At 42.5% G+C, this 10,634-nt stretch overlaps 1 protein-coding gene across 3 annotated transcripts in view; it reads left to right on the top strand.

The window, feature by feature from the left end:
* The first annotated feature begins 2,246 nt into the window (after positions 1–2,246).
* The window catches only part of gulp1a (GULP PTB domain containing engulfment adaptor 1a), a 92,987-nt gene continuing 84,599 nt past the window's right edge, over positions 2,247–10,634 (top strand). For all 3 annotated transcript variants that reach the window (XM_084361345.1, XM_084361344.1, XM_084361348.1), the window contains exon 1: positions 2,247–2,450. The gene's annotated coding sequence lies outside the window, so the exon portion shown is untranslated. The remainder of the gene's footprint in view (positions 2,451–10,634) is intronic.

Raw genomic sequence — 10,634 nt, 5'->3', positions numbered from 1 at the left:
TGAGGCTGGGCGGAGCTGTGCCGGTCCACACACCTGCAGCACATTGGTTGCAATCAGCACCTGCTCTTATACCCAGACCTTCCCTCTGCACGCTGCCAGATTGTTGTCACCAGCTCCAGTGGTACCTGGTGTCTCTCAGTGTCTTTAGAGTAAATGTATTTAGACGCTTTCATTATGTCCACTCGCCAGCGCCTTAATCCAGCCTCTCTCCTCTTCCAGTGTGACCGGACCATTCCTGTGGACCAGCTCATCTACCACTCGCCATCCAGCCTCCCCGCACCTCTGCCAGCCTTCTCAACCCTGACTGCCTGAGCCAGCCACCTGCGTAACCGTGAGTCTCCACCTGCACCACCCCGGGAGCCACCTGCCTGAGCTCGAGCTCACCACCTCTACCTGCCAGCAATTCCTTTGTGATCAATAAATTCACCTTTCAAATTTCCTCCCTGTTTGGCGTCAACTTTTGGGTCCACCTGTTCGAACAACAACCGTTACATCATCAGTATTAAACTGAGACTCTTTCATGACCAGTTATAAGTTTCTTCTAGTATGTTTAGCTACATTTCTTAACCTGAAAGATATTGTTTGTTGTTATTATAATAATCCAGATCTTGAGTGTCTGATCAACTTCATCATCAAAGTAAAATGTTTTATTCACAAACAGAAATTCTTCTTCCCAAATTCTCACTTTTTCTTTTAGAACTAAACTTACTACTTAAATCACAAAATATGTACCAGATTTGAGTTTTAAACCCATTTACCTTTCAACCTCTGTCTAATGATGTCTTTGTACTATAATCCCAAATTCCCATAATTGATTGAATTCCTGCACAACGTGTCATTCTGCCCGCGGCGCTCAGATTATGAAAACTAATTAATAATTAGGGATACTACATATTTATCTCTCTGAAACGGCATAAACAGCAATTTATATGATCGTTTTCAAGGTATTTTTATGGGTTCTTGTTTTGCTAGAAACATCTGGCGACCACATTGAACCTTATGGGGAGGCAGCTTTGGCCCTAAATCAGCTCAAAGTGTGGTCCGTGAACAGATTTGGTAAAATACCTTGTTTTTAAATTAAGTGTTTCTCAAACTGTAGGTGATACTGAGCGGCTCCAGAGCCTCGTAGTGAGGATAGACGTGGTGTTTTTAATATCAAATAAACTTGTATGTAAATTAAGACATTATTTATTATTATGTCAAAGATGATCAGCCGTTGAGCGCTATGTGACACTGGCCAGGCCACACGGACGTCTCCATTCTTCCTATTAAGATGGCAACAGAGACAACGATGAGTGAGGAGGTGAGGCTATTTTGCCAGACTGTCATCTAATTTGGCTTTAATTTTCTAATATACTGTTGAAGTAGGCCGATTGTTTTTGGGGGATATTGGGAACGTGAGTCTGAGCTTTTTTTAATTAGTTAAGTGGTCCTTGGTATAAAAAACTTTGAGAAACACGGCTCTAAATTCCCTTAATTGATTGAATTCCTGCACAAAGTGTCACTCAGGCCACGGTGCTCAGATTATGACAAATAATTAGAAATTCAGGATCTTGCATACCTCAAAAAGACGGCATACACAACTATTTATGTAGTCATTTTTAAAGAGGTTAAAGGTTTTTTGTGCTAAAATCATCTGGCAACTCTAAATGTTTAAACAGTCAAGAGGTCTCTGTGTGCAGTTATACTTCTTTAAACCTCAGTCTCATAATAATAATAATAATAATAATAATAATAATACAATCTTAACCTGCCTTTGAAACTAGTTCACCGTTAATGCATGATGACTTCCTGCATGGTGGTGCCCACACCCTATACAGCCGGTGCCCCTGTTTATTGTTTCGGCCCCGGGGCCCCTCACAGCCTGAGTCCGCCACTGATTTAAATGACTGTAGTGTAACTTTGCTGGCTGCTGACTGGCTGCTGAATGTTGAGGTGACCACTTGGATTGCCAAAATGCTAATGCAAGAAAAAAAAAAAAAGAGGCTCCCTCCTAACTTTCAGAGTGTGGCGCTGAAATCTACTTGATGTGTTGTGTATATAAAAAAAATCTTAATGCAAATCCAGATCTCCACAGCTGAGGAAGTTTTATTGTCATGAATATGGCCATTGTCGTGAAGGAGCCCCCCCTCCTCTCTAACGTGGTGGCTGCCTCCCCGATTCTTTCCGGTCGCGTCTCCCCCCTCCCCTCCTCCCCTCCTCTTCCATGTATTATTCACGTTGCGACCAAAGAGCTGAGACCGAGAGCTTGTTGACGTCAGCAAACTTGTCCAGCAAAGCAGCTGTAGAGGAGGCGAGCCGAGGAGGAGGAGGAGGAGAGGGAGCGCAGACTGCTGGATGTGGATCTCCGGCTGCGGAGCGCAGAGGAGCGAGGGCTGCTTTTATTTTTTTCTTCCTACAGGACTGCTCGGACTTCTTCTTCTTCCTCTTCTTCTTCTTCTTCTCCCAGAGTAAGTACATGCTTCTCCTTCCCTTCCTGTCTGGGAAGCACTCACATTCCCCCCCTCACTGCTGTGTTCGGGGAGTTGAGCTGTCGAGTTTCCCGGCTGCTGGGAAACAAATCTTTTGTGTGTGTGTGTTGGCGCACGGTGCGAGCTCTCCACGGCCATTTGTTGTGAGGCCGAAGTTTGCGAACATGTAGCGCTTGAATCTTGAATGTTTACATGTCGCGTGGAGTTTACTGAACACGCTTGAACGTGCGTTTGCGCGTTGAATCCACTCCGGACATAACGGGAAACTTTGTTGCGCAAGTCCGCGCAAGGTGGACTCGAGTGCGGGCTGCACTGTCCGTCCGTCTCCCTCGAAAATCTCCCACTAGTTGTCACTTTTAAGTCGTGTCATCTGCTCAGTGTGACCCAGTTGTTGTCATTTGTAAAAAATATGGAAGTAGAATCAGAAATCTAGTATTTTGTGGCAAGTTTTTATTTTTGGAGTCGCCGGATTTATCCTCCGAGGCACTGTTTGCTCAGTATTTTGCTGCGTGTGTCGCTTCTCGTCTCCTCAGGCAGGAGAGAGAGGCTCATTGACATGACTGACACTCAACCTTCAAAACAAACGCGCATCTATTAAATGGCATTTACCTTTTTTTTGTTCATCCTCAGGTTAGTCTGCCTGCGTTATTGTCTCCCGCTGCGCGCTGCGAGGGATATTAATAACTTGATCAGTGCCTTGAGGATGGATAAGCATCTGGCTGACTGTGTACTTCTGGTTTTCTCTCCCTCACACTTCTCATTTTTTTTTGCTGCAGAGGAGTCATCATTGTCTGAGGTTGTGAAATGAGATGATTTCTGCAGACTTGTTGAAATTTTTTTTTTTTTTTTTTTTGGAAGTTGACGGTGGTGCAACCTCCGATGAACCACCTCTGGATGCTTTCCAGCCACTGGCAGCAGTAAATTGAATAGCTGCTCTCATGTGGTATGCTGTGAAAAAATCTGCATGAATTAGCCTCCAGGCTTCTACAAATTGCAATTCAGGACAGTTTTTTTCTTATTCCCAGCAGACCGCCTGAAAAATCAGACCCTCGTAATCACCTATAGTTCTGGCACAGTTAAATAAAGGTCACGTAGAATTAATGACAGTCAGCGTAAACACCTTACGGTCTCCTGCTCAATGCAGACGGTCAGAGTGGTGGAAATGCATCATCAGGCTGATATTGGCTTATGTAAACAGGTCTGCTGTCATTTGGATGCAAATAACAGGAGAGCTGCACGATGAAGGCTGTAGATAATAAATCATCATTGTGTGGCGAGACGGTTTCTACCTTCTCCTTCGATTTTGATCTCGTGATTTGCCAGAAGTGTTTGTATTTTCCTGGTTTTTAAAGGCGGCACTACAGTGCAGTGATGTCATGAACTCAGCAGACCTTCCTCAGGGCTCCAGGGTGCAACTGTGACTTCACATTTCATTGGTTGCAACAGCACGCCTGAAACTAAGCAGTTCCTTTTTTTTTTTTTTTAAAGTTGCAACAGGTTATTGCAGTTTCTTCTCACATTTTGCTGTGATTTAAATGACAAACACTTTGTATTTGCATCTTTATTCCTCTCAGGACTCCAGACTTATTTATGACACTGCTTGCACTGGTGCACCCAACTTTTTCATTTGGGTGCAGCGTGTAATTCAGGGGCACCCAATCATATATTTTCACAGTTTAATTTCTCAACAAATAATGTAAATAATTGTTTTCTCCATTTGAATTACACGCAACAAGAAACTGCAACAACCTCAATTATCTAAGAAATAAACTGTCACTTTTGGGCGCATGTGCGTCTGCAGCCCTGCTTGTTTCCAATCATTTACACAGTGTGTTAAGAAATTGAATTAAAATGTCTTGCAGGTGCACCTTGGTTATGTGCTGGTGCACCTAAATGAAAAAGTTTGGCACACCAGTGCAACCAGTGTGAAAAGTTGGTCTGTTGTAATACAACCTTTGCCCACTTAGTCATTATATCCATGTTCCTTTTTGTGAAAGTACAGTCACCCCGTTAATGTTGTTGCAGTATTGATTGCGAGATATTTGGATTTGTTGCCCAGTCCTCGCTTTTATGAAGAGGATTCAAAGTATTGAGATTTATCGCAGGGATGCACGATATATATCGGATCGATAATGGAAAACCTACATCATCAGTCATCAGCAGATAATGAAAGAGCTATGAATGATAAATCATCCATCTTTGCCTGCTACATCTTAGCCTTTTTACCCTCAGGGGTGCATAAACTACAGGTAATGAACTTATTTTTAAAATACCAAAATGTGAAATTATCGATTATCGGCTGAAAAACTCCATATCGTGCATCCCTGATATATCGTGTATCATGACAAGTATCACAATGTTATCCCCCAGCCCTGAATCCAGGTGCACATGAAGTGTGATGCACTTCATTGTCGAGCTGAATATTGTCCCAGATTCTAAACTTTGAACTGCTGCAACGTTTTAGAGCCGGGAATCCTCGAGAAGCCGTAATAAATCACCTGACAAATGCAGTTTACTGTTTTTTTCTTAGATGAGTGGGGCATCTCAGGTCCCTCTGGTGTCAAGTGATTGTTAACCCTTTGGTCTCTCAGCTTTCTTTAGCTCTCATTCATTTCACAAAGAGTCTTTCTGCCATGGTGCGACTACATATTGTTATCATTTCAAGGATTTTCCGCAGTTTGACGTGATTCTTGCTTCATGTTTCAAAAGGTTCAGCAGGTGGTTAAATATATATGAAAGGAAAGTGTCATGGTGTTCGAGGGCTGGAGGAAAAGTTCTGATGGGACATTATGTGCCTGAGTGTTGTCAAGATGTGCAGATACTACAAACACACACGAAAAGTACATTTCCTTGTCCGTCACTCCTATTGTTCACTTTTTGTTGTGAAATAAATATGTGTTGGTGATATAAACAGAAAGTATAAGGTTGTCGTGCAGTGAGCATTTATTTGCTGATATTTAGATTTTGGTCACACAGCATTATGGAAAGTGATGATTCATCAGCTGATACTTGTTTGTATAGTAACCATGTGAATGCACAATCAAAGGCATTGCTTTTGATTCTTGATTTGATTTCTCAGCAGTTTTATAAATTTTTATCCTCAGCGGACATTTTTGAAAGAGCACCGCAAACAATAAGAGACTTCTTCCATGCATTTGGGCCTTTCATACCTTTCACACCTGGAAATACTGTTCTTGTTCATGGAGAACAGACATCTTGGCACAGATATTCAGAAGCTATGTTGTGTTGTACACCTTGATGGGCAGAAATGATGCAGACGGCCACGTTTGCTTTCTAATGGGCTCTTCAGAGTGTGTGTAGCATCACTGGCAGATGTGAACTGAGATCATTTGTTATGATATAGTGGAGTGTTTGAGTTTAGTGTAGACAAACTGCTTCCTGTGTACACCAGCTTTGTTTTAAAATCCTGTTTCCAAAAATACCCCGTGCACGTGTGTGGACCAGGCCTGAGACACATCCTGACGTGTCTTGTTATCAATATAGTTTAAAAAGGAGCCTCACGTATTAAATATGACTTTTGCTGTGTTTGCCTGTTTTTCCTGAAGCTTAATAGACCTGATATTTGGAGCAGAAATGAGTAGTCAATTATCATCGATTTAATCATTTTGAACATTTTTCAAGCAAAAATAGTGAAAAAGTGTCCGGCAGTCTCTCGTCCCAGCTGTCAAATTAAATGATTGGCTGCTTGTCTTTGTCATTTATCTGTGACACTGTGAGATGCAGCGGGAAAACCTTTACAACACGCCTCGATGACGTGTGTTTCCACGAGACAGTGTGATTATTGATTGTTGCATGTAATGGGGAACCTAAATTGACAAGTGCGAGGTACGCCTGGGAAGTTTTAGCCATGCTGTTGATGACTTGGTTTGAGGTTAGCACAACAAGCTGATTGGCACGTGAGTCTGTCACACGGTTAAACAGCGGAGCTGGGAGACCGACCCGCGTCCTTTTAAAACGGTAGTTTGGGAACTGTTCGGGTTACAGTTGAGCTACAACAGCAACAGAGAGAGATGTGGGTGAGACAGTGGCCAAGTATTTTATGTTGACATGCAAGTTTGTATCATCCAAGACTAAAGCAGCCTCTCATGTGCGCTGAAAAGACTTCAGGGTGTAGTCTGCTTGTCAGTATGTGTTAAACTGACCCCAGCTTTCATTTGTGTCCGTCAGCATGTCTGTAAGACATTTTAATCAATCCTGCAGAATGCGTTGATGCTTATTAAAGTAATGAAATTCACATATTGATCAATTACATTGCATCTCGGCACATGAAATATGTAGGTATGAAAATCTGCATTTCGCCCTCCATAACATTGACAGCGCTCAAGTTTGCCCGCCCGCCTTTCAGAAGCTTCAGCAGACACTCCATCTATCAGTGCACGATCACACGGTGACTGATAACATCATTACTATCAGCCAGTGCTCCCCGTTCCTCACTGTCACCAAAAAACTCCATTATAACAAGTTCATCTTTTCACCCAGGAGCTGTTTGTTGTCAGATTGCTGGGAAGCTGGAGTGACTTCAGCCTGCCCCCCCCCCCCCCCCCCCCCCCCTCGTGCTCAGTCGGAAACCATCAACCAGCTTTTCATCCACGAGGACTATTGTAGCTGTTACCTCTGGAATCAAATTTGAGCAGGAAGATTACACGGCTGCTTATTACCGCCTCATCTTTTCCTTATCGTCATCGTGTCTGTGTCAAAACAAAATCCTTCTTCCGAGTTAAAACCACAAGAGTGACTCGCCTAAGTCGAGATAATTGATATTTCTGTCTTGCTGGGCTAAGGTGTTGACTCCCACAAATGTCAAAGCCTTCTGTCTCGCCATCTCCGTGATGGAGTTAATCCTATCAGCATTTATTATTCATCTCAATTAATCACAGGCTTTTGCAAATGAGACGGCTGAGGGAGCATTTTGCTGCCTGTTTTCCATCCTCGTGTCCCCCGTTTCTTTTGTCTTTGCTTCTTCTCGGAGGGGGACGGGTATTGTTTCACGAGGCAGAGGCTTCTTCTTTGCAGAGCTAATGGATCCTCTTTGTTGTTCATATGACGTGTCACTCTGGAAGTATGTTAAGAGGCACAAAGAGAGAAAAAATAATATAGCCAAAGTCCCAGGCGCTTTTAAAAAAGGTATATTTTTCATTCAGCGCTTTGATGTTTCGAGCTGGAAATAACACTTTGGTGCCACTTTCTTCAGCATAAATCATTTTTCAAAGAGCAACACAGCAAAGCAAAAAGGTAGTCGAGGAATGTATGAAGGGTGAGAACATTTGCATGAATTATCACCGAGCAGCTGTTTCAATTCTATTTTAATAAACCCTGCAATATGTGTAGTTATGGCTGAATACATTAATCTGAATATGTATGGACCTCACATTCAGTTTGAACTCTTGTGATGAGTGGGTCATCGACAACGAGATGAACCTGAAGCTTGGTATATCAGTTTTTATATTCTATTCTGAGGCAGTGATTTTTCAGATTCGATACTAGTCCTTTATATTTTTGCTAAATTTGAGAATCGTTATATCTCCTCCAACACATTGGAATCATCTTTTATGTGACATGGGCACCAAAAACAAAGCTGTCAGCCCAATATGACTGAATTTATGTTCAGTTACTGATCGCAGAAAGACTGAATTTTAAAATAACACTCACAAAGAATCTGTATTTAGATTTATGGTCATGTCTTGGCTGATACCTAATCAACTGGAAAGGGACAGTTGACCCCAAACTCAAAAATGCAAATTTCCCTCCTACCTTTGGTGCTATTTTTGCAGAGTTTTGTAGATATCTGATGTAGAAATCTCTGACTTTTCTCGAGTATAACAGAAGTAGATGGCATCTGGCTTGTGGTGCTCAAAGGGCAAAATACAAAAATACTTTGACAGCAAAGTTTCCTTCCAGATGTCATGACCTGGAGGTTCAAGATGACCTACAGACCTTGTTTTGAACAGTTTCAACACCACCTTCTGCACTGATCTTCTGAATCAGGAGACACACTGATCAGCCACAACATTAAGACCACCGACAAGTTAAGCGATTAACATTGATCATCTCTTCAAAATTCAATATTCTGCTGGGAAACCACCGATGTAGACCACGTAAACAACCTTCTGGTAATGGCAGTGCATCCTCCCCCCCCCCCCCCCCCCCCCCCCCCCCCGGCAGGACGATGTGCCCTGCAACACCACAAAAAACGGTCAGGAATGAGCCCAAGACGTTGATCCGAACCCCAATTTTCCAAGATCCCAATCTGAATGAGCATCTGTGGGATGTGTGAGAACAAGTCAGATCCATTTGGAGGGCCGAGCCCCCCAACCGACAGGACCCAGAGCATCCAATATTCCAATGCCTGACACTGCAGGACTCCCCCAGAAAATGTTGTGTCTCTGCCTCGATGTGTCAGAGCTTTATTGACGACACAAGGGGGACCTGCACAACATAAGGTGGATGGTTTTAAATGTTGTGGCTGATCGGTGTAAGTACAATCCAATCTATTAAATGTGTAATCCACAGAAAATGAATCGCCAACTATTTTGATTACTAAATTGTACAGATTCACTGCTGGTCTTTAATTATGTAATATTAAACTGAACATCGTTGGTTGGACAAAACAAGAAAAAAATGTGATGTTTCACAACTTTGACATTTTACAGAGCAAATTACGTCAAATGGTGGTTAAGAACCAGGGAAAGTTTGTGATAGTCGATGATAAGTATAGATTTTGAGATGACTTGGCTTAACGATTCAGAATCGGCCAAACGAAGTCTTGGTCATCGGCACCCTTGTATTGGACAGAGCGCTGATAGCTCTACCAAGTGAAACGGCTTCTGGCAACACGGTTTAGTTGGTCTGGATCAAACCACTGCCGGTAATTTCAAAACAAGATTTGTAGAGGATGTAATAAGTTCATGTCCACTAATAGAAAATATGATCGGAGAATATAAACCTCGGGACAAGATTAAACGACTCTATATAATTGGCATTTTATTGTCTGGGCAGAGTGTTCACAGCAGCTGGACCTCCTCCCTTAAAAAGCCAAATGAGTCGAGGGTAAATAAATCTGCCAAATAAGTGAAAGGAACAAGGCGCTGGTCCTAATGAAAACTCTCCGGCTGATAAATGAACCATCTTACTGGCCTTGTTCTTGGATGCAACATTCGTAGAGCAGAATGGGAATCAGCTTTTCTTGGGAAATATTCTCCATCGCTGTGCTGTTAAGGTAATAACGGCATCAGCATTAACTTCCTCATTAATGCAGCATTTCTCCACCCATGGTTGCGATATGTTTTGAGTCTTGATGGATTTCTTCACAGTTCCTGCTTACATAACATACAGCGCAAGTCTCATCTGTAGTACTTTGAAAGGTCACTCGCACATATGGTCGAAGTGGAAATATGCTGGGTGGCAAACTGAATCGTCAAGGGTAGTGCTGACACCGAGGGAGGCGGCGGAAACATCTGTCACTGCAGATCTGTTTGGCCATTGATCAGGTGTCCAAGCCTTCATATGCGCTCGACGGAGAATATCTTCGGTGTGTAATGTGAGGGAGCTCATTTGTTTTCCTTTAGATTTTGATTACACACATTGAGTTTTCGACGTCCTACTGTCAGAGCGGTCAGCTTTATTGATTTAAGTTTGAACGTTAATCAATTATTGATGAGCTAGCACGCTACATGTGAGCCTGCAGTACAAATATTTCTATATTTAAGTAATTCATGGTTGTACAAAAAGATACTAAGTCATTTGAGTTGCAAGATATTTCAGCATGGCCTCTGTGTAAGCGTGGCTTGTTGCCCCAACCCCTGGGACTGCACTGTATTCATATTTATGAGCCATGTTCAGCGAAAACAAGAAATCACTTTCCATACATTTAGTAGTTTTTCTCTGCCAGAGGAAAAGAAAAAATAAGGCGGTCTAATATCATCACTCTGGAACAACATCCAAACAGATTACCGGCTCCGCTTGAGTCACGTCACCCTCAGTGAACAAACGTACAAACATTCATGTCAAATACGCAGAGATGTCATAAGGAGTAGACGTCACAGAGGTAAAAACAACAGTATAGATAAAGAGAGAGAAAATAACATCACTTATTGGAATAATATACGTCAAGCTCACGACACGAACTAGAAACGTGTCGGCTCT

This window comes from Pagrus pagrus (genome assembly GCF_965226575.1).
Source record: "Pagrus pagrus genome assembly, chromosome: 9".
Lineage (NCBI taxonomy): Eukaryota > Metazoa > Chordata > Actinopteri > Spariformes > Sparidae > Pagrus > Pagrus pagrus.
This window is presented reverse-complemented; position numbering and strand designations above follow the sequence as displayed.